Source organism: Pygoscelis adeliae, unplaced genomic scaffold (assembly GCF_000699105.1).
Source record: "Pygoscelis adeliae isolate BGI_AS28 unplaced genomic scaffold, ASM69910v1 Scaffold66, whole genome shotgun sequence".
Classification (NCBI taxonomy): domain Eukaryota; kingdom Metazoa; phylum Chordata; class Aves; order Sphenisciformes; family Spheniscidae; genus Pygoscelis; species Pygoscelis adeliae.
The window spans coordinates 7,139,854-7,163,564 of NW_008825167.1; positions in this window are offsets into that span (position 1 = coordinate 7,139,854).

The window sequence follows — 23,711 nt, forward strand, 5'->3', positions numbered from 1 at the left end:
GCAGAAAATTTTCAGTTCCTCGTGAGTCATAGTCATCAGTACAGAGCTTCCCACCCTGACCATCTGTGGACGTAAGTCATCACCACAAACCTTGCAGTTACAGTATTCATTTCTTAGGACACAGTGGCTCTTTACCCTTGTCTTGGTGATTGACTGGTGAGAAATAATCACCCCAAGTATACAGTTCCTTACATGTCATTCTGTGGGTCTTCAACTGTGGATACACTGAAATACCATACTGCCCTAGTTCAAAAGTTCACAAGTGTATGTGAGCCCAATATTAGCCAGTGCTTACCTCTACAGTAATCATTTGCTAATGCTGTAAAATCCTGGGACTCATACCAGCATCTGCTAATGTGACTCTGCATATCAGATTTGCAAAAAAAATACATGCTGTGCTTATCCCAGTCACACGTCATAGCAAGTTTTACCTTGCCTCTGATGATGCATGACTCTTCCTAGATCTGCCTGAAGGATGATTTTTCTTTCACAAATCCTACCTAGGCTAACAGTAATGTAAGTTCATGGAGCCTGGAGTTTCTGTAGACGGTCTCAGGATGCACGAATGTGCTGGAGCTCTAGGCAACGAAAAGTATGGGCTGTACATTTTTCATTGCATCAAAAGATAACACATACAGGTGCTGATAGACTGTATCAGCCTGATTAATTACAGGGTAGATAAAAAAAAGGGCTAGTACAGAACTTCTGTCTATCAAGAAGCTGTTGATCCTTGGATCATGCATTCAGAATTATAACCATCTGACAGCAATTTATCTCACAGCTGTCCTGAATATGTTGGCTCAAAATTCATTTGTTCTTCTAATAAAGATGAGAAAACAAACTACAAAAGGGCAGATATTTGTCATGGCCTTACTGAAGACAGTAATATATTAGAGTAGTCCATATATTCTATATTTTATATAGAATAAAAGAGAACCGAAATTCCACATTATCATGTGATCAGAGGTGTAACTGAATTTAGAGCAGCATGAGTCTTTCCCACTGCATGTAGTAACCAAAACTCTTGCTGCTCATAGAACAGCATGTTCAATGATGTCGCTTCAAATCTTATAGTGCAATAGGTGTAGGGAGTAGGATGTGCTTTGTTTCCAGGCAAAATCAGAAATATATTTCCCACACTTACCATATCTCAATAGAGTGAGAAACTCTGTAAAGTCCCTTGCCCATTTCCTTCTGCTTTGTCACTCCTGAGTAAACTTCCCAATTCTTGACGTTCATACTTCTGTATAAATATAAAAGTATATATAATGGCAATGATATTTGTTGTTAAATATTTTTCATCATAGGAACTCAGAAAGCTTCATAGTCATCAGCTGATTAAAGGCTGTAATCATAAGTGTGAAGCAGGTGTGGCTTGATTTACATATCCTTTTGCATTTTGTTAAATAGACCAGTGACACAACCAGAAGGAAAATTCAGGAGTCGAGACTCTCTTTAAACTTTCTTTAAAAATAATTCAATTTACATAATATATAAACATAAAGTAATTCAGCAGCTTGACCCCAAAGGTAGGAGCGCTGATCTCTTAATTATAACGTGGAGTATTTTGCATGTGTCAGTTAAAGTTTCCATATCTCATTTTCCTCATTTATCAAGTAGAGAAAATAACAATTACCCTCTTCGTAGGGTTGTTAATCTTTTTTAAGGACTTTTAAGCACTATAAAAAGAAAAATACCTTGTGTTAGCGTTCCTAGTAATTATGCAGCTTGGCTGTCTGCAGCCTGGAGAGCTTGACTGGTTATCAGGGGCTGTAATATCAAGGGTTTCAGACACATCCTGATGAGATGTTATTACTCAGGTCATGTCTCTAGCCTGTTGGCTTGTTATGAGAACTGCTGCCTTTGCCACTGACAGTTGCACAACTTCCTTCTGGCTTCTCAAGTTGTTTCCAAGGAATTCCTTTCTTCTGGTAACTGGTAATGATTTCCCAGGCAACAGGTCCTGATGCTGGTGACTGTTTCATCTCCTCCTTTTTCTGTTTTAATGTTAATGACATGACAGAATCAGTCAGACCACATCTTCCTTTTCCCTTCCAGAGCTTTTATATATAAGGTCTTCTTTGAATTTAATAGTGTGGATGCTTGCTGGAAGCAACTGAAAACCAAAAAGAGTCATTCATTGCTCAGTTCTTTCCAAGGAAAGAAGGAAGAAAGAGCTGTGGGATGGAGAAGGAAGATGGGATGGCCCTGGCCAGGATGAGAGCAAATAGGACAACAACCGGGGTGTATAGAGAAGATAACACATCAATTTGGCAACATTTTGATTCCCTACATCAAAAAAACCTCAAAGATCGGTCTCCTTAAAAAAGGAGAAAATCTCTCTCAGGTTCACTTGTTCCCTTTATCACATCCCTTTCAGATACTCACACACGTATGCTCCTGATTCCAGTAAAGCTTGTGATAGACACCTTTTCAAAAAGAAACAAAGACTAGCGTTTGCATTCCTTGACAGCAGTAAAGGTGAAGAAAAACTAGAAGCAAAGATAGCTTGGGAATATGGGAGCCAGTTGGGTAAAGCAGGCTTGATCTTCTCTTCCAGGCTCTGGGAGAAGAAAATCGCTTTTTCATATCGCACCCAGAAGGACTGTATCCTGAGTGTGGGCAAGCCCAGCTGATGGGCTGAGAGTATTTAGTCTAATTATTTCATCTAACTTAATCTAATTATGAGTCTCCAGTCTACAGCTGTTAATCAGTCGTCAATTTGCTATTTATTGGTTCAGCAAACAATACTCAGTTTTTAATTAGTTAGACTGATAAATGGGGGTTTCTCTGAGTGGGGTGCTCTCACCTTTTTGGGACCTTGAGAAGTGCCCTACAAAGTGCCAGAAAGCACGGGGGGGGGCAGGGGGGGGAGTAGTGACCTCGTACCCTGTGGTCCCCCACCTCCAGCCACCTGGTGGGACGGTGCAGGACCCAGCTGGGGCAGTTGGGAAGGAAACGGTGTCCAAAGCTGGATGAATGGGATGGAGGGGAGCGGGGACCAGGCGTGAAGGGCTGGGAGGCAACTGAACGAGAAGAGCAAAAGGATGGGGGAAGTATTATCCAGGAAGGCATGGAAATGGGGACGGAGGGGGGATTATGTCTGGTGTGGCTAAGATGGAGACAGGAGGGTTTCTAAGACCAGGAGGGAATGAGCAGCCCTAACCGAGCCCGCTGCTTCCAGTGGTGCCCACCTCGCACACCCGGCACAGCGAGAGCAGGAGCTGCTCCGTCCCTGCTCCGTCCCTGCTCCGCCGCTACTCCAAGTGCAGTCTGCAGGTGGTGCAATTGCCTCGAGAAATGCGTTTCAGGTCAGTTGGGCGATTTTTCAGCGCGGGTTAATCACATGCACGGAAACTTTCACCGGTAACTGCTGTTTTGATGGCAGACTAGATAAAAGGGCTACCCTAGTCTTTACTTCATTCTAAGTGCTTCCTAACCTCCTGATAAGAGTGGTAAATCCCCAGTTCGTAGCACTGAGAACTAAGCCATCGTTCCTAGAGACGATGATGCAATTGCTGGTGTTTTCCTTTATCTCATCTATATTTTAATTAATGATTTCAGACCCTGCAGCTAGACTTAATAATCGGTACAGACGTCTCATCTTGTAGATAATGATCAAGTCAATTCAGCCGCAGGGATGCAAGTAAAATCTGCACAGATGTGCATGCTATGTTACACAAGCAGCAGAAAGAGGCAAAAATAACTAAAGAAAAAAAAATTCATGTTAAACAATGTTCTTTCCAAACCTTCTAATCCTTTTGTTTTAACGTGCTACTATATAAAATAGTCAGTAGATACTTTTTTTTCCTCATTGCTTTGCCATTTTATAGCTCCTTCTGCAGAATACCAGGACCTTTTGGACCTCCTGTTATATTCCACCGCACACAGCTCTGCGACCAAAATGTCAACAGCTATAGACTTGCAGTAAAATGACATTATAAGCAGTCTATGTTATTAATGACTACAGCAGAGTTGTCTTTCCACAGCTGAGCAGTTGTTTGGATATTTTGTGAGACATTGCTAAACATTCTAGAGTAAAGCCTTTTCCCTGACACTTTGAAGTCCATAAGACTTTTGATGTTGATTTCATTAATGGTGGGATGAAGCTTTAATGTTGCCTATGTATGGTATGAGGCTCACCCTTTACTGAATCACTGTGGCTATGAGTGAGTCAATCAGCTATTTGGTGCATCGTGCCCTCTCTCTTTATAAGGTAATTGAAGTAAATGTCATCCCAGGTGCAAGCCGAGGAAATTCCTGAGACAGAAGAGCAACAAGTTCATGGAGTGCAGTGAACTACCTTTTCATTCTTCATGCCCCTTGGTAACAATCTTTTCCTATAAGCACTTCTTGTTGTGAAAACGCATTCCCCAATGCTTGTAAAAAGATTAGAGTCTGTGCCATTGAAGCAGTATAAGTATTTATTGAAAGGAAAATGTGTGTTTTACAAATCTTGTAAAATGTGGTAGCAAAATACCATGTGGAGTTCAACAAAGTGAAACAATTCTTCTAGCCCCAAGAGTTGCCTGTTCTTGTAATGCCAGGCACTGAGTCACATCACAGGGGACCTGTGGGGGAGCAGACCTCGCAGACCTCTCTTATATGTAATGGGATCTGCAGTGTGATAGGAGATGCTCCAGTAGGTATCATCCATTCAGTTATTTGGGATGGTAAGTCCTTCCTGAGCTGGAGGTCTCAGTGACGCGTTTGGGACTTAGTCTCCCCATCATGTGGGCATGGCAGCAGAGCGCACTTTTGAGGTCTGAGAATTTATCAGTTCATGGACAGATTACAGTTCTTGGACTTTGTAAGCTGCTCTCACAGCAGAAGAGGTGGTGGAATTGTTTTGAGTCATAGTCATTAATAAAACAGACTTTGCTTATAATCTAGCTGTGATTGCTTTGGTAATGTAAATTTGCGTGATTAGTCCATTATTACTCATATGAGAAACATAACTAATGTGCAGCAATCTTCTCTAGCGTTTAGTTTAAAAGCAGGATAGAGAAATAGCATAGAAAAGAGTTTCTTTGATGTTCACATGGCACTGGCTCCCTAGAATAGAACGATCTATAAAACCTGAATCTTGTCTCACCTATATTGGTCTCCTGATGTGACTGGAGAGTTACGGTTCTATTCTTCTTTGATTCCCTGGGAAATAGTATGTTTTACTTTATGGGATAGACAGATTCAAAATCTCAGCTATAGCTAGTAAGTGATCTTTGGACTCACTTTAATTTGTCGCTCATATTCTAGCTGTCATTGGCCTTATTGGCCTATATATCTATATATCTGGTGTAGCCTTACCATATTAATTACCTTTTCCAGTGTAACTGTTCAGAGGGATATACCAGCCTTTTGCAACCACTGGTTAATACACATTCATAATCGTTCACTTTTTGGCAGCCTTTCATCCATGACTTCACACATGCATTCAGTAACTAGTGCAGTGAAACGGTCAACTCAGGTAAGCATTTTTGTTTCCTTTTAAGGATAAGAACACTGAAGTGTTATATAGGCCAAGAATATCAGAAGTGGCTTGAGATTTTTGAGTGAATAGCTGAGTTTGTTGGTGTCCAACATAAACCACCTAAAGAGACCTGGTTTTCCAAAACAGGTGAGATAGATAAATGCTTTCTGAAAGTCAGGTGCTTCTAAAGGGTCTCTAACTAGACATCTAAAAAAATGAGTCACTGAAGCTACTTCTGGAAATCCTGACCAGTGTGCTTTGTCTGAAGACACGTTAAGTTAAAGGCAGGGAAAAATGAGTAACTGACTTGCTTTCAGCTGACCTGTGATGCCTCCTTTGCCTACTCATTAGATTTCTCGGTGGCTTTTGTCTAGTCTACCCTTTTTTGCATCTTGTAATTGCTTACCAAGATACATCATCATTTTCCTGCTGGTTTGTCATTAACATTCCTTTTGTGTGCTGCCTCCCCCCAGGACCAGACCAGTCAATACACTGGCATGATAACACCATTGCACCAATTACCTATTTATTTTCTTGTATTTCCTCTCTTTATCCTTCTGCTGTGTTTCACATTACACTTGCACATGACACTCTTTGACACAGGAACCATTATTTTGGATTGTACAGCATCTAGAATAATGACATCTAAGTTTATAAATGAGGCTCTATGGGGTTCACGACACTACTACTACTAAAGAATTACAGGATTTGCTTGTCATCCATGTTGATTTTGCAATTTCAAGTCAGCTCAGTGCGTTGTGAAGCAGAGTTCAAGAACCTTATGCTTTATGCCTTATGCTTGAACATATTAGGGTGGGATTGCTGCTGAAAGTTATTTCCAGTTTTCTAAGTCAGAACTATCAAATCTGTGTATTAGGTAGGACTAAAGCAACTCTACTTACTCCAGAGGACAAAATTTAGCAAATTTTCCCTATACTAAATTTCTATTGCTTTTCGCCTGAGAATGCTCTCACATCTCAGAATTGCAAAAGCATTTTGTGCATGAGGCTACGGAGTCGCCTCTGAGAGATTTATAGTAAAGAATTTTCCATGGACTGTACGCAACTCCCATCCTTCCAGTCTACTGTAAGGATGAAGAAGCTGTCTATGTCTAGAACATAATTCATCACAGTAACTAAACATAAAAAATGTGTTTTTTTCTCACTGATACATTTAATATTTATGGAACTATCAGTTTGTTTTGCTTTGTAATAAACATAAAGTAAAAATTCCTAATACACTCCCAACTGCTCCAATTTCTGGGCCCAGCTGGAAAGCCATCCCTCCCTACATTTTTCACAACTACTGTCCATGCTCAATGCTGTACTTTGCAGACCCTGTCCTTACTTAAAGCCTGGTTTAATATCCAACATATTCTGTAGCTTTTTGTTATTATTTAATGAAAGTCCTGAGTGAGCAAATCATAGTCACAAATCCCTCAGGAATTCAGTTTTATTAAGCAATTTTCTCAGTCTTAGCAGAATTATACAGCACACATTAATTAGTCCTTGCAACAACCACTTTCAAGAGTAGGGACAATGAATGTATTATCGGCCTCACAAGGAAGCAGAGAAGTTAAATCTTATTTAAATCAGACAGTAGCTTTTGGTCTTGTTCTCATAGGTATTGCAGATGAAGCATGTTCATGGGAATGACTGAAGTGCCTGTTTGATCTTTTTGCAAAGAAAATGGCTTTGGAAAGGACCGTGACCAAGAGTGCTCATGATTTCATGAGTGTATTGACCTGGACCAGCAGATTAAGTGAGGCACACCAAGCTACAAGTGCTGGGCACTGAAGTGTTTCATCAGCGTATGTGCTGATGTCACTGTGGTGTAAAAATGTGCAATAGCTTCTGTTATTTCTGTTGAGTCCTCATTCAGGTCCAAATTCAGCACAGAAAAATGAGCCTGTCTTATTTTAAGCATGCAGATAGTCTCAAGGCTTTATTTTTACTTTTGATTTTTTTCTGGTTGAGCTTGAGTGACTGGTTGCTAACTTTGACATCTAGATTTTTTTATGTTCTTTACGTGTTTCCTGGAACAGTTTTATGTCTCTTTTTTTTTTTTAATATCAGAATACCCGCACGAAAGCACGTAGGTGGGGTTTTTAAATTCTTTTCTTATGTGCTATTTTTCCCTATGAGAGTGTGTACTTTGTCAGTATTTCTTCCTATGTTCCTCTTGCAAATGCTTTTTTAATATCTCCAGCTCAGTATTGATGTATTTCTTTGCAGGCACTCTTGTGCTTTTGTCTTCATGATATCTGAATTAATGTGGATTCACCAATTAAAATGAATTATCTTCGTAACACTCTTGCGAATTCAGGTACTGTTGTTATCTTTTGACCTACAGCCAGGCTCTCTAATCTGGAGATATTAAGTGTCAGATGACCATCATTTTGGTTTAATGATTTGGAACATTTTAAAATATTTTTTTAGCATAAGTGAGCACAGTGTTTTGTATGTTCAAATTCTCTATTTTCTTTAATCAGAATGGTTTTATTTCTCTCTTTTCTGGAATAATTTTCTCCATTCACTAGCCATTTTACAATTTTTTTCACCATCTAAGATAGGGACCCTACTAATTATACCATTATTAACTACCCAGCCCTGGTACATTTCTTCTCATACCAAGGAGGAATATTCATCCAGTGCATTCAATAACACAAGCAAAACCACTATGTTGTCATGCAATTAAAGGCTAAATTGCAACGCACAATTTAATGCATGCACTTAATTAATTTAATTAATTAAGTTTCATTTATGTTTCCCAGCTTTTGAGGCCTGGACTTCATAACCTTTGTATTTTTCTAAGTAATTTAAAAAATAATATTGTAATTATTAAAAAGAAGTATTCTATCACTTAGATTTTATTCCTAGGTTGCCTCACTGTGAAGTTTGTTTATGTAAGTGTGTATACCAAATACCACAGAAGAAGCCTTTAATGTTAATGACCAGAAACATATAGACTCATGACTTCTGGGCTTGTTGCCTGATTTTGGAAGAGGAGATACTCCAGCGGTTGTAGACTCTTCAGCCTATTGGAATCTAATGACCCTTTCCAGTCCCAGATCTGAAATTAGTGGTGGCCCATGTTGAAGCCAGCCAGACTTCTGCTGGAGACAGCCACACACTGAAGTTGTTGGTCTTTGCTGCCCAAAACTGTAATTTTAACACCAGTCCTAAACTAGCTTATCAACTCCTTTCAGACACCATGCAAAGTCTGTTACATCAACCCTACTTAACGTTGAGATCTGGGGCTGGCAGGAATCAGTAAGATTAAATTTAGGACTAACTTAAATTGGTTTTTGGATCACAAGGGTGGTTATAATTCAGGATAGGACAAAAACATGTCCTGGAGTTAAATTTGCCACCCAGACTGACAACCTGAACCACCAGCTGGGGGTGGCTGGGTCTGCTGGAAGAGAGTTGGGCTTAAGGTTTAGGTGATGGAAGAGGGCACAGGCAAGCAAGGTCAATGAGTTTTATTTAGTTCTGGATCTGGCAAGGGTTGCAAGGTTTGATCATGGTTGTGGCCTCTTTGGTTTTTATGAGGCTGGAAGGGCTCACTGTGTTAAACTTAAGGAAGGATTTGTACCGGGTTGGATTCATGCTTCTCTTGGCGCCAGCCCTAAATTTAGCAAGGGCTTCTTCTTAGTCCAGTGCTGATCTTTCTTCATCAGCCCCTGCTGGCCTAAACTTTTTCCCAACAAAAAAATCTTAGAATTAATCTTAACACCCAAACTTCTGTAAGATGAAGATGTAAAATTAGATAGGGTTGTCATATGGGCACAAGCCCCAACATTATCTTAGTAAAGTCTTCTACATCCGCCCTTAAACTTACATCATAGCTCTTGTCAACCTGAACCTTAAACCCGTGTTTTAACCTAACTGTGACTCTTGCCAGCCCAACTCTTGATCTAGTTATGTGGCTGAAGTCATGGTCTTAAGCTAAGAAGAATTATACAGAGCCAGCACAATTATAGAGATTTTCATTTGCTCACATGGAGCAGTTACATTCAGTAATACTGCTTCAAGGCCCAGCTAGATAAATTGATGTATTTATGTTGGTACATTGTTGTTCCTGAGGAACTGAGCTCTCCCTGAACATTGGGGGACATGAGGACATAGAGCTAGCAAGTTCAGCGAGAAGTAACTGTACCAGGTTTAGCCATTACCCAGAATATACAGATAGCAGGAGGTTCCCATTATGGTCTGTGTGTAATGACAGTGGCTGGCAGCTGGTGAAACTCCAGCTGAGAGCCTTTATATCTGAAAAATTCAAAATGAACAGCTTTGGAAACAGAGTGGGTTCTATTTCCACTGCCAGAAAAAAGTGCTGTTTAATGTGCAAGGGCAGTGTTTATTTTTGTGTATGACACGCATGGACACTTCGATATACAGCTCAGATGCTCTGTTTCAAAATAGCACTTATTTTGAGCTGACAATGGGCGCTCTCATTAGAAAATTAGTAAAGTTGCATCATTTTTCTCAAGAGCGAAATGCGTCAGTTTTATTCCTTCTGGTAATCCATATCCTTCATCAACAAGAGACATGGCTAAAAATTTTAAACAGATATTGCAAAGCCAGTTCTCATTCTTCCTAACTAGAAGTGACATTCACAGGAATTCACATTTCTTGGGGACCAAAGAATGACATGCAGGATGTTACAGAAAACAGGAGCAGGTTAAAAAGAAAATGCCAGCTCTTTGTCCTCCAACAAAATGAAAAACAGAGTGACAGGGATTGATTTATTTTTTTAAGAGAGAGAACGAAGGGGAAAAGAATACTCTCAGTATGATAGGGAAACGTTGCATTCCCCCAAGAAATCAGTCCTTGTTATCTTGCTGTGAACTTCCCCTGAATTGTATTTCACATATGACCAAAGACACTGGAAAAAAACCCCAACTTCTTTTTCTACTACCAGTGAATGGTATCAGACTAGAAGCAACGAGCTGTTTCTGAAGTATCTCCTTACCTGACCTCTGGTGGATCAGAAGAGCTATCACAGGATTCTCCTTTCATGGAGAATCTTTTTGAGGTGCTTAGCTAACGCCTCTTGGCAGTAGGATAGCTTCCCTCATGGATACAGGGCACAGCAGAATGCCCCAACATTTCAAGTGTGCTGGGAGATCAAAAAGGAGAGTAGACAAGGTCCTGTTCGTGCCTCCTGATGCAATATTGCGCTAAGCACAGCTCAGATGGACCTTAGCTTTCTCTTTTGTGGCAGCTTAGGAAAAGAAATGTTAGATAAAATGGCAAAAATACATCATTTAGATTAAACAGGATTCTGAGTGCTGGGGAGAACTGTGGAGGAACCCAACCCACTGAGATGAATGGGCTACACAATGACCAAAGAAATTTTCAGGATTTCACAGGGGAAGAAATAATTTCAACTATTAATTTATCCCAGTATTTTCTATAGTCATTGTCATCACTTACTAATTACCCCCAGATGTAACTGTAGGTTGACTATGGAAAATGCTACCTCAGGATGGAGCACCAGCCAGAAAAATTACCTAGATCCTTGGATGCGTAAAAAAACTGGAAAATACAGTGCCACAGTCAAGGGAACGGCTTCAACTGGCATGTTCTTTGTAGTTTTACCCATTTCTAAAGAATTCAAGATATAAAGAGAGTTATGAAGCAGGCAATGGAAATGATTAGTCATGGGGATGGTGTGCATGGGCAAATAGTGCAGAGAAGGTGACGTGCCAAATTATCACAACGATGTGCTCTTACGTTCATGTGCTTGTACCTGCCTCAAGATTTCTCTGAGGCCAATAGTGCAGCAGGAGTCAGTGCTCAGAATCCATAATGCTGAAAACAAATGCCATGATGTTAGACAGGGTAGTTTTTTTCAGAGATACACAAACACTTCAGGGCATGAAAGAAGTATCTAGCAGTGGAAATCTCACGGGGGAGTTATTTTTTAATTTTCCATCTGATGGTTTGTTGTGCCTTCCTCAGAAGTATTTAGCACTGAGTGCTGCTAGAGAACTTGGTGGAAATTTCATATGGTCTAGTCAGGATGTTCCCATATAACTATATGTATAACTCCTTTGATTTAGATAATATTGTTGAAATGAATAAACTTTTCACTTGCATACCTATTTCCAGGACAGGACCTAACTGCTGTAAAGTACCGTCCTGTTATTTGCAACGTGAAACAAGTAGTCATAAGCTAACATGCTTGACTGAACTTCCTCATATTAACACTACTAACCAAGAGCTGGGCTTCTGCTTTATATGCCTCGCTAATCTTCACAGAAAATCATCTTGGAGGACAAGAGGTGTAGGCGGAGTGAGTGATATGAGGAAGGGACATAGACAGTTTTGTGTACAAAACATTCCTCCTACGCAAGTGGTACTCTGGGGGTGGCTGCTATTTTTAGTCCCAGATTTAAAAGCCACAGTCCAAAAATAAAAAAGTGTCACTACAAATAATAGAAGTGAGGCCAACAGGTCAAATCTGGGCTCTTGCTTTTTTTTTCTTTCTTTTTTTTTTTTTTTTTTTGAAAGGTGGATGTGTGTGGCTGTGAAGATCGTTTGAGTGAGTCACTTTTGAGAATGAGAACAATACGGGAAACAAATGAAAAGTGCTTTAGGTGTTGATCATTTCCTTTTTCGTAATAACAATTGAATGGAACATATTTGTAAAGCCCACATACTGTACACCTACGTTTTATATTTTTTAGAGAGTATGTTAGGTGCTTAATCCAAGGTGCCATAGGAGGACCTAGTGCTTCTTTTGACTTAATCACTTGTTTAAAAATGTGGTTTAGCATGGCATTTATTTTTATGCAGCAAGAAGGACTATTTATCACAGAAAATTAGTACACAGTAAATTAAGGAGAGAAATTATAATCTGCTCTTTACTCTGCGTTCATTCCCCATGAGGACACTTCTACCCTTACAGGGAGAGTGAAGTAGCCAGTTCTCTCTGAACTCATCCTTGCTTACTCTACCATTGTTTCCATGTGTTTAAGTCCTTCCAAAAGTACTAAATGTCTCACTTGTGAGTGAATATGTGAGATGAGGCTCTGTTTGGCCTCAAGCTGTGTAACCTTGGGGACTTAATCTAAGATCAATTTAGGCACCCAGGCACTCTTTAAAGCTATTGGGGCTTCAGAGAGAAATTTCAGTAAGTGGAACCAGTATTGTTAACAGTCAACTGAACCAAACCCAAATCTGACCTGCAAAACAGCTTCAATAACTTATTTTATCCTCTAACTGGCATTGAACCTTTAATTTTATGTTTCTGTTGATTACAACCAGGAAATGAAAGCTCTCTCAGGGTAACAGCTCAACAAAGGGCTTGTGTTTCCCAGCAGGGACCCGTTCAACCTGGGGATGGTTGGCACCTCCCAGGTCCGGCAAAGCTGCTATGTCACTGCGTCTTCCTCCCTTCTGCCCCCATCTTTCTCTCCCCGTATAACTCACTCCGTGCACAGCACACATTCCCGCTCCTGCACCACGAAGCCGTGCTGCTCTGCAGCCCTTGGCAGGGATCTTTCTGGCACAGGGTTTTTTTGCACTTGCCTAAAGTGAGCTCCAGCTGTACAGCTCCTGGCAGGGGGAGGCTGACTTTCATGTTGTGGGGGTGAGTGGCTGATTGCTACTGCCAGCACTGCCCCTAAAGCCTGCTGACCCCCTCAGCCTCGATTTCCCACTATCATTCCCATTGCATATGCCTGCATATGGCTGTGGGATTATGCTTGTGTGGTCTTTCACCTACGTCTCTGTGTGTGTGTATGTACGTGCTCTTATATTGCTATATTGTCTGCATACAGACACACATCATCTACTTGATGTGGATGGGAATGGCAGAGAACCACAGTTTCTCTCCTTCAGCTCCAAGGAGAAGGTGGAGAGAAGTGAAAACATTGTGCTAAGACAATCACAGAATGGTTTGTGTTGGAACGGACCTTTAAACATCATCTAGTCCAACCCAAATGTCTGGTGTCTGAGCTGAAGATAGGTTACAGAGACATTTTATCACAGGACTTCCCATTTTTAAGACTTATGTTTTTTTCTGGGAAGCCGTTCAAGGCCACCAAATAATTAGGGATTGTTATTGGCCTCAACTGGAACTGAAACAGAAGTGAGACTTAAAGATGCTGGTCTGAGTCTCTGGCTATAAACATTCTTGTCTAGAGAAAAATAAGTCGTGAGGAAAGAGGGTTAAAATAAACTTGAATTAATAAGGGAAGAATATAATTTAGATTCTGCTGACTCTCAAGAACTGTTCTGATGTTTGTTTGGTTTGGCCTTTCTATCTGCATCATGATACAAAACCTACAGCTTGAGTTTCAGTGATTTCCCTTTGAAACAAGATAGTGTTTCAACTCTCCAAAGACTGAAGGCTGAACTCCTACCACAGCTGTGATGGCGGAAGTGCAGAGTAACTCCACTGACCTCAGTCTCAGTTGCTCTAAATAATCTTATGAGGTACGTCTTTAGCTAGGCTTTCCTGTCGCTCTTGTATGTAAGGGGGGGTTATGTGGGTTGTTTGTTGGTTTTTTTTTTTCCTTTTGCAAATTTTTTCTAATGATAGCAGTGCTTTCTGAAAAGTGTTGGATTGACACTCTGGACATCAAAGGCTTCTGCCAACAGAGCACATACTGAAATACTGCCCAGCCTATCTTCTTGAAGCATAACCTGAAGGGATCATTTGTTAAGAGATGAGAATAATTCAGTCTCTAAAGCCACTCAAGTCCTGGCCCTAAGCAGCTAGAACAAAGATCAGTTTGTCTCCAGACTCCTTCACCTTTCTTTTTTTTTTTTTTCCCCCTAACTCTGTTGAAAGCATTTCCCAACATCGTCTTCTTTTGGATAGTTTGACAATGGACTGAGTAAATTTCCCCTATCCTGTGGTCGTAATTCTGGACATTTCAGGAAAGGTTGCTGTTCATTCAGCCTGATTTCTTTGGACACCCAACCTGTGCGGTCAATATGTGGCTCTTACATCCTGTCAATGATAGGACATTTCATACCTGGTCACAAGGTGGGTTAGTCATGCATGGTCACCAACATTTAGTTCTGAATTATTCTCTCTCACTGTTTTTCCTCATGCTTTTACTCAGATTTTCTGTCTTTTGATTTCCAAGGGGTCTTGGTTTGTGGGTTACCTCCCCTACAGTCTTTGAGCTGGCTGCATCAGCTCAAAGGTCCAAAGATGGTCTCAGCACGCTGCTGGTGGCACCAGATACAGCATACACAGGTCGGGGCAGCAGCTCTCTGACATGGGAGCTCATTTCACTGACAGCTACAGTGGATATGAAAGGTAGTAGTGGTAGAAATGTTTCTTGGTTTCTGTCAAGGCAGATGCTTCTATGCAGGGGACATGCACTTTTCTTGGTATAGCAGCTATGTTATCTCTAGTCTTGTTAGAAACCACAGATTTACAACTGATTATCTCAGGTGAGGGAGTCTCCTGGCCTCAAAGACATAGCAAAATGGGTCTTGTTTTGTGCTATTTTCAACAGACAGAAAGCTTTCAAAAGCTCCAAGGGCTGAACCATTTCTTCTTGATAGAAACATCTCATTGTGCTTTATCTGTGAGGTTATCTTCTGGGTGAAATCAGAGATCCCTGCATGCAGAGGGTTCTTGCAAAATCCCTCAAAGACAGATTTTGGGGATTGGTTGCCTCTGAACATTATCGTTGCAGAACAGCAGATTATCATTCCATCTGGTCTCAGTAGAAAAGCCAATAATTAGCATGTACTTTAATTCCATTCATATATTTGTATCAAGTAAATTTCTTAAGTTACACGTAGGTATAAAATCTAAGTTTCAGTGGATGAAGCTAATTCAAAAACCTTAGGCAAGTATAGGTACAGAATTACTCATGGAAGTGGTGCTGCATAGTGCTGGGCAAGGGATAAGAGTGGGAAGTCTTTAATTGTTCTGCTGAAAGAGGTGGGTTTAGCCCCACTTCCACTCCCTTCTCTGCATGTCCGGCCACCGGATGGGGAAACCTGACTTCACACTGTCACAGCTGCTGACAGGAGATGGCACCTCTCTGCCAAAGTCACGCTCGCACCTCCAGGGCGATGCTACTGACAGGCTTGCAGAAGGCATGTCAAAATACCTTTCAAAACGGATTAGAAGTGAAGAAGTTTTGCAGAGATAAATTGCATGGGAAGGGAGTTCCTGTAAGTGTCTGGGGAAAAGACCAGTTGTAACAGATACAGAGAACCACAAACGATGGTAAGGAATGTATCCTCCAACATGAAATGTAAAGGACAACAGAGTTCTCAACCATGGGGGACAAGGAATATGCACAAGCAATTGAGTGGATACAGGAAGAGATTTTTGTTGTGATTAAGCATTTTTTTCCTGTTTCTTCACAAATATCAACATTTTTTTATTTTGTTGTCTGGCTTGAATGTTGTAAATACGTATTTTTACTTCCCATTTCTTTATATCTCTCTGGAGACAAGGGTGGTTTCAAAGCAGCTGCCTAATCTTAATTTTCCTTTTAAATATGTGGCGATCCTTAACACTGGAACCCCCCAAGCAAGTTTTCAGTTTTCCTTATGCTAGTCTGAAATACCCAGAGGGTAAGAGAATATTGTCCACAGGAACTGCACAGGCCAGTTTGAAAGCTGGTGCTGCGGAGGTCAGCAGAAGCAGCAGCATCTCGCAGTGGCTAATGGCAATGAGGAAGCTCTCTGGCATGTGGCAAGGTGAGGAGAAACCTCACCTGAACCCCAGGTGAAGCAGTTCCCAGCTTTCAGGGACAGTCTGTGTGATATTGCAAGTTTGGAAATCTCAGGAAGGATTTGCAAAGGTCAGCCTGAGGCAAAGGATTGCCCAATGCCAGATTGTAGGGAGATATTTTCACTGGCAGGCTCAGCACCCCTCTGATGGTGAGCAGGAGGCAAAGAATAAGTTCACAACTCTGGGAGTGCATGAACTGCTCACATTAGCCAATAGGCCTGTGTCCTGAAACACACCTGGCCTTGGGCACTGCAGTCAGTATTACTGGGACACAACTGCTTCCATGTAGGACGTAAATCTGATGGCCTCCTCTGAAATCAGACACCTAGAAGCTTTCATTCCAGTATTTCTTTTCCAGTAGCGGTGGTGGCAGTGTTCCCAGTGACACTGTGGGAAGTCCAGGTTCAAGTCTTCTTTTAGTGTCTGGGATGATACAAACCCCTGTTGTATAGATGCTCATGAGAGAAGATGCTGGGAACAGGAACTGGACACCGGGACTCCAGTTTCTGCCCATGGGATTCTCCATGCACTTCATCGTATGACACTGCATGTAAAATGTACCATCCTCTTGCAGCAGGAACCCACGCCTCTGTGCTGTATTCCCTCCAATACAAGGGCTTATCTTTATAGTCGCTCTGTACCTTACAGACACTTGATGTGCAGCAGTAAATGTATGCCTTTGTGGCACAATAGATTTTCAAGTAGCACTATCAGAGCTGGCTCTCGGAGAGCAAGCTGAGTCACAAAGCCATATGAAGAGTCATAGAGCTCTGTGCTGGCTGATTTAGCCTGTCTATTAGCTGGACTATTCGCCCAGATGGAAAGCAATACTAATGCAGTCACTCTGCTTCTGCTTTCTGAGCCAGTTTGTTCAGAGCCAGCTCTGATATTTCTACACAGTAGCACATTGTCTGTGTAAATATATTCTCCATGCCGCAAATCAAATCGCTTTGTAGCACCCTTACTGCTTGCATATGCCATTGCTAACTCATAGCTTTAGATGTCCTGGGGGCCCCTTGTATAGGATTTACAAGTGAAAAAGGCACAATTTTCCCCATATTATTTACTGATAGAGTTTGTATTTCCTACCGTTGATGACCTAGATCACATCTATTTTTTAATGACTTTTAATATGAAAATTCCTTAATGCTGCTGTGAGATGGCTTCTATGTCACAATACCAGCATAAAAGAGTATTTTATGCATTATTTCTAATGTAGCTGTCAGTGTTGACAAACATATATTCCAGTGAAAAGATTAAACAGTCTACACTGCAGCGTACAAAGCAGACTAAAAAGTAGGCTAAAAGAAAGATATTTCTAAGTGGGTTATCTTCACATGGATATAAAAAACATAGAGGGAAGAAAATGAAATACTGTTCATCAAAGCTATGATCAATTATGTAAGGGTTGAACAAGGATAACTACTTATGAATAATTCTCCTTCTTTTGACTTCTAGCTGTCCTTTAAAAACATAAAATACAACTTAGAAAGATTATGGAGCACTGGAGTGAAAATGTGTAGGAAGATCTGGGGAAAAGAAAAAAGTATACCAAATTGTGCTGAAATCTGTATGAAAAACCGTAGCGAATGTCAGTGAACCTGAAGCCTAAAGGAGCGGAGGTGAAGAAACTGAATCTATACCACAGCCCTCAAAGAAGAGGCACCAGATGTCCATCTGCCATCAGGGAGAAGGGATGCCTTTGCAGGAGATAGGGGATGTGTCCTTTTGGCTGTTTATCTGCCAACGGTGCAATACCCTCACCAGAAGGTGCTGTATGACTGTGCCGCCTAGCAGGGTGCTCACCAGATGGAAGCATTAGAGTCAGATAGAGTGGTGAAAAGGGCATGCTGGTGCCCAAGCCTTGTTTCCATGACACCTAATCTGGCTTAGAGAAATCTCTAGGAATTTGTAGCAAATTGCCTGAGAGGTGATAATGAATTTAGATTTAGACAAGGAAATTCTCAGAGAAATTTCTCAAGGCCTCAGGTCCCACACAAAGCATACAAATACTGGGAAGGCAGATAAAAAACATGTTCTAGGGAAGTTACACTGAGTTTTCAATCATAGCTGTAATTCTGTGCAAGTGTTCATGTAAATGTCAGCACTCAGTCAGGAAGGTGGGTAAGCAAGAACTTGTATTTGTTTAAATGATAATTGGTGCTAGCAAAGAGTGTAGCATATTTTGTGCTTACCTGAGGCAACCTTACCAGAAAGGCAACTGGTCTTAATCTCCTGATATCAACAGAAGGAAAATTTGCTTCCTTAGCTAGTTTGTTCCACTCTGAACATATTAGTTGTCCATACCACTAATATAAATATCTTGGGCTCATCTTTATTTAGGACTCCATCTTTGTGTCATCTGCAAATTTATCCATGGTTATTTTCTTCTTACCTCCGTGTCAATGATGGAAATATTCAGCAGTGTTCATGCAGCATAAAACCCTGCTAGAAACACACCATTCGATGATGATCCCCACTGAGGACATGTTGAAATCTTTCAGCTAGTTCTGAATCTGTGCACTGTTTGGGTTATTTGTATTTTATAATACCACATTTCTATCAGGATGTCAAGGTTGAAACACTGAATACATACCTATGCTTTCATTGAATTCTTTGTCTGTTTTTCCACTATTTTACATGAGATTGACAAACTTAAACCTTTTCTTGCACAGATCTTCCCCACAATGTATTTGCTTGTTTTTAATGTTGGCACAACAGTTGCACTCTTCCAGTCTTTTGGAATTTCACTCTAGCTGCATTTGATATTGTTAATGCCGAAATATATCAGGAAATATCAGTAGGCCAGAGGTACTCCATAGCCTGCTTTTTTACAATTCCTGGGTGCAAATAATGCAGCCTGGTTGATGTAACAGTATTTATCCCAAGAGATGCATTTTACCATCACCTGACTTATTTGCTAATTTGACTGCTGTTCATCATCTTCATGTGATGTGGGTACATCATATCCCTTCCTCCAAATATAAACTAAAACCCTTAAGTACTTCTGCATTTTCTGAATTGTTATTGACAGTTTTGTCATTTCCTTTGACTGATGGGCCTTCTATGATAGCTAGGGTTCGTTTTCTTCCTAAGGCATGTATGAAATTCTTCTTGCTATCTTAACTTCACTCCCAACTTCTTCATAACTTTAGTCTCTTTTAACAGTTGCCCACCCCATGGCAACCTGTTACAAAAACATGTCTCTGGCAGGCTATAAAACAATCCTCTTATGAACGTGCTTCCTGGAGAAAAAGCTGCTCACGCATAGCAGGACCTGAGTCACCTGCGACCCAGAAGACACAAGGGCTCAGTAATTGTTTGCTGAGACCATCCATACCTGTATGTAGGGTTTTAGCTGTGGGGAAAAAAACATTTCTGTGATAAGCAGCGCCTGTTCAAGTTCAAGGAATTTAGTATGTTATGTATTCATGTGAGTGAGCTGCCTGTGGGTGCTACTGGGTGTACTGACTGATCCCATGACAAGCTGAAGATGTCTTCAGCGAGGAGATAACCAAGCCTTTGATGTTCCAGAAAGCCTTGAGGTCAGGGTGTGGGTTTGCATGAACCTGCCTGCTCCTGAGAACATGACCTTCACTTCAGTCTCACTGACCACAGAGGCATTGGAGGATGTAGTGGAGGGGCCTTTTGCACAGGCCACAGAGATTAAAAAAAAAAAAAAAAAAGGCGAGGAAATGGCTTACACATCATACCTCCAGCACAGTAGCAGAACCTAGGCTTGATGTGGTTCTCGTAAATCAACTATATTGATTTGTAGTAGAGGGGAAAGGAGCTTCTGGTTGGTGGAAATGGAACTTCTGGTTGCCAAACATGAGCACCGAGTGCCATTGGAGGTGCTCTGAGCTGTAGGGCCATGTCTCCTCCTACAGTAGTGACGACAGGGAGGCAGAGTATTAACATACCTAGCAGTGTACACCCATGGCCTGAAGTGAAGGAGGCACATTAATATTATGCGAGCAAGAAGCTGCAATGCCGTATGATTGGCCCTTATAATATAAATAACAGCTTCTGTTGCCTCAGTTTTGCTATCCTTTATTCCTAATGTAGAGTGACATTTTGCAATAAAAGAGGATATTGCAAAGACTTTTTCAGGCACAAGTCTGTTCACATCAGAGACAGAGTCTTTCTACTTCTGCAGACACATCAATTCTGATCAAGGCAAAATTTTCTCCACTTCCCTGGAGAAAAAAATCACTGGAAATGTTTTGTGGCATCAGTGAGTTTTGAGTGAGCAGAAACAGAGAAGAAATGCCTCCTTTTTCTCAGTGGTTCAATATGTCACCAGATAACTCTGCCCCGACGCACTGGAGAAGATTTAGCTTTGAATGTGGGTGGCAGAAGTTAATGAATAATTACTTGGATATATTATATCTTTCATGAGAAGATTTCAAATTGCTTTACAAACAGAAAGAAAATCAGCTTCAAAACGCTTGGTGAAATGCTGCAAAGCCAGGTGAAGGAAAATTCATGTCATACTGAAAATATGTGGTTGGCTTGATTTCGACAAAATATAGGGCTTGGAAAAGCAAGCAAGCTCCATTATCATTGTACCAAGAACAGAAATAATAATAATATTTTAAAAATCTGTGGAGAAACCAAATGAGCACTGATTATGTACAAATTAGTTTGAGATGTAAACAGCTCAAACCCTTCAGATTTTTGCTGATAGGAATGAAACCTTGCAGGCAAGGACAATTTTACTCTGCACTGAAACTTTTGTTACCTTGTTTTACCAGTGGTTCATGTTTTCTAAAAGTTTTCCTATGGACTTTCAGTTGTCCAAGTAACTGTATGCTTTGCAACTACCATTTTTTCTTACCATTATTGTCATCTGTTCTTGATATGCAGACAAATATTATAATAGAGCTGACTGACAGGCTTCAAAGATCAGACTGGTATAATTCCTCCTATATTCTTACTTCACATTGTGATGTTTCGCAACCCATGGTCCTAGCATCAGCTCTGTTCTATAACTCCACAGCATCTCTTGTGCTTGCTTATAGTGATCCATCCTATATTGTATCTGTGTCTGCCTTAAGACTACCTGGGGCATGGATATAATTTGTTGTTTAAATAGCTTTGTCTATTGTAAAGTGTTATGTTCATTTATGGATGGTAAAATTGTCTTCAAGTGACGAGTCATAGAAAATGCCAACCCACGTCTCTCTTGTCTCCTTATCCCCATTTCAAGGCTCACATAATTTCATTAGGACTGTTAAAATTCGATGTGTAAACTTGCCTTGAAAACACTGCATTTCAAATACATTCTTCAATCTAAAGTGGGCTGTCGGGGTTTGTAGTCATCTGTATTATGTCTGTCACAGAGTATGTGCTCTTCAGAGCTAGACTGCATGGTACCAGACAGCTTCCCCAAGGAGACAACACTCTTTTGTTCATTTCTGGCTGTGTTTTTTGCTTATTAGTTGAATTCTTGGCACAGTTGTTGGACAGATGTCCACAGCGGTCACAATCACAAGACTGTTTTGGGTCTTCTGGTTGTTAGGTTTGGTTTCTAAGGAGCTTTCAGCTCCCTTTTCATTGTCTGTGCCCTTCTGAGACATAGCTGTCCTTTCCACCACCTTTCTGAAGAGCGAGGCAATATTCTACAGAATTCTGAATATAGAATTTTCTCATCCTGATAGCACGGCTATGTCACAATAATTCAGTTATCGTATCCAGTTCACAGCTATGTCTAATTTAAGACTTAGAGCTGTATATTAAAAGGACAAAAAAATTCAGAGGTGCTACCTCTGCAGAGCTTTCAGTGTTTGTATTAGCTTCACCTGGATCTTACAGTCCCAGCAAAATTCATGCTGAATGTAGCAGGCAGTTGATTGAGCCTGATGAAATATAACATGGTGGTTCAGGTGTTAAGAACCAATCTGCTGGTACAGTTTATCAGGTGGCTGCAGAGATATCAGCTGAGGCACTCTCACAGTGACAAGGGAACAATTTATATAAGATATTTTGAGAGCAGTGATGATAATGTAAGAACGCTTGTACTGATTGTATGAAAGGTCCATCTAGCCCAGTTTGGGTTTTTTGCAGTTGGACTAGATGATCATTGTAGGTCCCTTCCAACTGAAAACTATTCTATTCTATTCTACTCTATTCTATTTTTATCCAACACCTAGAAAGGAGTGAACTTTCAGGAGGGAGAAGTGGTATATTTTTTTTAACAACTGATGATGGGTTTTGCTGCTTTAGGTTTGCCCAGGCTCACTTGAAACCCCTCTGAACTCCTAGCATCCACAGCATCCCGAGGCAAGGAGATCTACAGCCTAATCGCACAACTACCACCTTTTGTGGTATTTGTCTATGCCCTCTTTGCAGTGGGGGAACTAGCACTGCACACAGTTTCCAGGCTGTGAGACTTGATGGATTTCCACTGTGGCATAAGGCTGTTCTCCGCTTTGTTCTTAGTTCCCTTGCTAATCATCACTAATGTTCTGTTTGCAGTTTTACTCTCGCTAAGCATTGAATCACCAGCTTTCTGGAACTATTACAGCCCAAGAGCTCATTCCTCAGTGGTAATAACCAGCTCAGGGCCCATCATTTTATCTGCTAAGTTAGGAAGATTTTTGCAATTATTTGCACTGCGTTTCAGCTTGCTCTGTTGCTCAGTATTATTAAGTCCTTCCTCACACTCAGCACTTATCTTTACTACCCCAAATAACTTGATATCAGCACACTTTATCACCTTCCTTCTCACAGTAAGTTTTGCATTACAGTACTTTTATCATATCGCTCATGACTATGTTGAACAGCTTTATTTCCATGCCAGTTCCCAAGGAAGGAAAATGCTTTTCCTCACTGAAAACTCTGTTTAATTCCCGCCTTCTTTTTCCCATCTTTTAGTCAATGTTTTTGCCATTGGTGCTCAGCTTCCTGAAAAGCCTTTGATGGGTAACTGCACTGAGGTGTTTTAGAAATCTGAATAGGCTGTATCAGCCGGATCTCCCTTTTCACATACCTAGTGACTCCTTTAGGGAACTCCAACAGAATTACTTGTGAGGCATAAGTCCTCTTTCTAAGAGCTATGCTGACTCTTCCTTAACACATTGTCTTTATTGCCTCTCCTAATTCTTTTATTACACTCTTTATTAATTCACCTTGTCCAGATGCCATGTCTGTAGATCCCTGATTATCTCTTGGAACCATTACAAAAAAATCACAATCACATTTATTACCTTCCTCTTCTCAGATAAAATGCTGGTTTTAAGCAAGAGGTTATACACCATAGTTTGAGATATATTCACTTAGAACTCCTGGGAAAATACAGTCTTGTTCTGGTGATTATCTGTTTATCCTGTTCATTTAAACTATAGCCTTTTCTACTGATCCTTCAGTTTGTCACAGATTCTCTAACAACTCTCCCATAAAGACAGGGTCTTGCATGGGAACTTCCCTAACTCTTTTAGAAAAGACATTTATTCAGCTTTTCTGTAATGCTCTGCCATGATCTTATCTTCTCTGAGGGTACCTTTTAACCTTA